We start from the raw sequence: 3739 nt of genomic DNA, 5'->3' as shown, positions 1-3739 counted from the left end.
GTACTACTGTACCCCATATATTGTGTAATCATAAGACACAAAAATAGATATTAAAAAGCAATTATATGAAAAATAAATATAAGTAGGAGTTCTAATATTTTTTTTCTGTACCCAACTTTGGAGATTACTGGGTTATAGAGGGTAACTTGTAATTCTTACTAGACTGCATTAAATTTTGAGTGATGGCAAGAACATTTCTCCACTGAAAGTATACTTGGAGGAAAGAATGGTATCTGTTCATTATCTAATGATGGGGAGGAGCTGCTTCCCCTAAGAATCTTTTCTCAACAGCCCTCCAGATAATTCCCCATTCCTATCTAACTCCCTTCTCAACTAACACTGAGAAAGGACATAAAAGTACAAGGTTATAGTTGCACTTGGCCTCATCAAGGATTCTAGCCTGACCTCCCTGATGTGAAAAATTGTAAACGCTGAGATTTTATGTTTTATTATACCTTAATTCTCAAAACCTTAGCAGAATGCTGTATGGGAGAATATACAGGCTTGAGGGGCAGAAAGGGTAATTTATCAGACCAAGGTCACAATGGAGCTAGAGTTCAAACACAGGCCAGTCAGATACCAGAGCCCAAGCTTTTCTCTCATTTGTCCTAGACAGATACTGTCCACCTTAGTGATACAAAACAAGGATCCATACTGTACGTATTTAAGATATGCCATCCATTTCCTTCACAGCACTATGTAAAGGTGCATTTGTTGCTTATTGATTGCCAGATTTGCCAACTATAATGAAGGCTCCCAAATTTGGTGACCTTGACTGTCTTTCCTCAGCCTAGGGCAGTGTCTGAAGTACAGTAGACCTTTATAAATATTTGTTGAACTAATGACATGCTAGTACAGTTGAGGGGGGTCTCTGAAATGGTATCACTTAGCCTTTGAAAGGCAGAGACTTGGGCTCCTGGCTCTTACCTCATTTGCTGGATGACTTCAGGCTAGCCTCTTAACCTTGGGTTAATTAGAGAAATGGGAGCAGGATTAGTCAATAGTCATACAGTGTTCATTTTACACACTTAACAAGATGCCAGGCTTGTAATAAGCATCTTAAATAAACTAATACAAGTAACCTTCATCAACCCTATAACAAAGAGACCATTTTAGTCCCAGTTCACAGATGAGAAAAGTGCAGTGCAGAAGGGGCAAGAACCTTGCCCAGTAAGCAAAGCAGGGCTGACTCCCCATGCTGTGCTTGCCCCGCTGGACTGTTGCAGACTGCTGTGCGTGGCTCAAGGATGAGCAGATGAGCCACTGCTCCCAGCAAGCTTACAGGTAACAAGCAGGGAGAGACATGGATGAAGGAGTTTTGGAATTAAATGATGAAGTCATTTTGCCTTAATTCCATGAGGTCCACTGTGAACCTTTTGTCAACTGTCAAAACAGCTCAAGGATGGATGGAGGTGTGTGACATACTTCCTAAAGCCAACTTTACTCCCAGCTGGAGTTTGAATCTTCTCCCTGTACTTCTGCTTCACTTGCGCTCTGAGCTAGAAGCTTTGGGGAACAGGGCCGGGGGGCAGGGTGGATGTTGGTGCCTGATGGCCCCAAAGTGCACTCCACCTCTGAATTACCCCTGTGCCATCAGCCAATCCTGGGCAGTGCAGCATGGGTAGGAGCCCTGAGCTGTTTCCTCTCCCAAGTGTTCCTAGGCCATAAGTTCCTGAGCTTAACTCTGGGTATGAAACATACCTTCTTGTTTGAAAGCAAAGTACATCTCAGCTTTGGAGCCGGGCCTGAGCTCTGGATGCAGAGGGGCAGCCTGTCACCATCCTGAAGAAAAGAAGATATGAAATGGCTTCCTGTGAATTAGCTCTTCATTGCAATGAGCAATGCCTCCTATTTTCTGACCCCTGCCCTTCAAAATATTCTAAGTCCTTCAAGTATAACCTTGTGCAAATTCTTTTCTGATCAGGAGACTCCTCAACGGCAAAATAGGGATCCAAATGAAGGAAAATAGAAAGTTCTAAGCACAGGATCTCAACACATGGCATTAATTAAATTTACTGATCAATAACTATCATTGAATTATGTGCCAGGCTCCAGGGATACAGTGGTGAATGAAGCAAATAAAACCTTCCCATGGAGCTCACATCTGCTGGACAGCACATAGTATTCAAAAATTCAGTAGAGGTATATCTCACTCAAAGATATTGTGGATTCTGTTATAGACCATCCTGATAAAGAGACTATCTTGATAAAGCAAGTCATACCAATTTTTTTAGTTTCCCCTGTGCATAAAAGTTACATTATACTGTAGTCTATTAAGTGTGCAACAGCTATATGTCTGAAAAAAAATGTACACACCTTCATTTAAGAATAATGCTGTTGGAAAATTGGTGCCAATACACTTGATCAATGCAGGGTTGCCACAAACTTCCAATTTGTGGAAAACAGTATCTGGGAAGTGCAATAAAGTGAAGTATAATAAAACAAGGTATGCCTATAGACGAATTTTTAATTGGGAGATAGCAGAAATGCACATAGTTGTGAAAAATATGAAGCACAAATAGTTATAAACTGCACCCAAACCTTGCAGATTTGATTGGAGAATGTATGTTACTTCCACAGAAACAGGGATCTGGGGAAGGAATGAGTCTTGCCAACTGTGCAAACCTCTGATATGATGGAAGACTATTGGCTACAATTGGAATCCCAGGATGGTTCCGCAGCAAACCCTAATTTTCTAGGGTCTAGAACGGGAGGGCTAAGGTGGCAGCCGAATCCAGCATTGTCACATGTGTCTAATCAATTTTTCTGCCTGCCTGATTCTATTTGAGTCATCTGCATTTTATTTTGATTCAATCTTTTTGCCAGCTGCTAACACCACCTCCTCCATTTCAGGCAAGAATGGGACAGGAAAGATGGTGTTTCTCCAGAACAAGAGTCCTGGGAGTGGGAGACAGTCCCCACCCCAATGATTTCCAAGGAGAAAACATGTTGGGCTGACTTGGGCCCTGCTTCTGTCTCTCCCACCAGTAACTCAGCCATCCAACACATTCCCACCTTTCCTCTCACTTACCCCCCACTTTCCCCAGGACCTTGGGTTTTACCTTTTTCTGTCTCTATCATGATGAACCCTGATAATATGGGTCCTTACAAGGGATTCAGACCAATTGCCAGTTTTCTCAGGTGAGAGAGGTAACATCTAAAAGTCACACAACTTCACCCACTTATTCAACCAGGAACACTCCTTCCTACCCTTCAAAGTTTACCTTAAATATTACCTCATCAGAGGATCTTCTCTGACTACTTTATCTAAAGCAGATTCCCACCCCCCCCCCAAAAAAATTATTCTTTATTGTTACCCCTTGTGTCTTCTTACTCTTTATCACAATTTATAATTGTTTCATTTATTAATTTTTTTTTCCCATCTGACTCCTCTACTAGAACATAAGCTCCATGAGGGCAGGAGACAACAGGTGTTCACGAGATCCTTGAATAAGCGTACAGTGAGCAAGTCCTATCAGGGCAGCTGGGGATAAGGATGGATAAAATGCAGTCCCTGTTAATGTCTGTCCAATACAAACAACAGAATCAGAAATGGGGGGATGCTAGGAAATTAGGTCTAGATTCCAAGGAGGTAATTTGGGGGCACCTGAACCAGGCATAGTATCTGTTGGGCTTTTGCTACCAACTGCTTAGAATCCCAGATAAATCACTGGGCTGGCCCTGCCGGGTGACTCCGGCCTGAACCTTGACCAGCTCAGAAGCATCAGGAGCTGACAAC

The sequence above is a fragment of the Capricornis sumatraensis genome, chromosome 8 (assembly GCF_032405125.1).
Source record: "Capricornis sumatraensis isolate serow.1 chromosome 8, serow.2, whole genome shotgun sequence".
Lineage (NCBI taxonomy): Eukaryota > Metazoa > Chordata > Mammalia > Artiodactyla > Bovidae > Capricornis > Capricornis sumatraensis.
The sequence above is the reverse complement of the archived record's forward strand: the minus strand, read 5'-3'. Positions refer to the sequence as shown.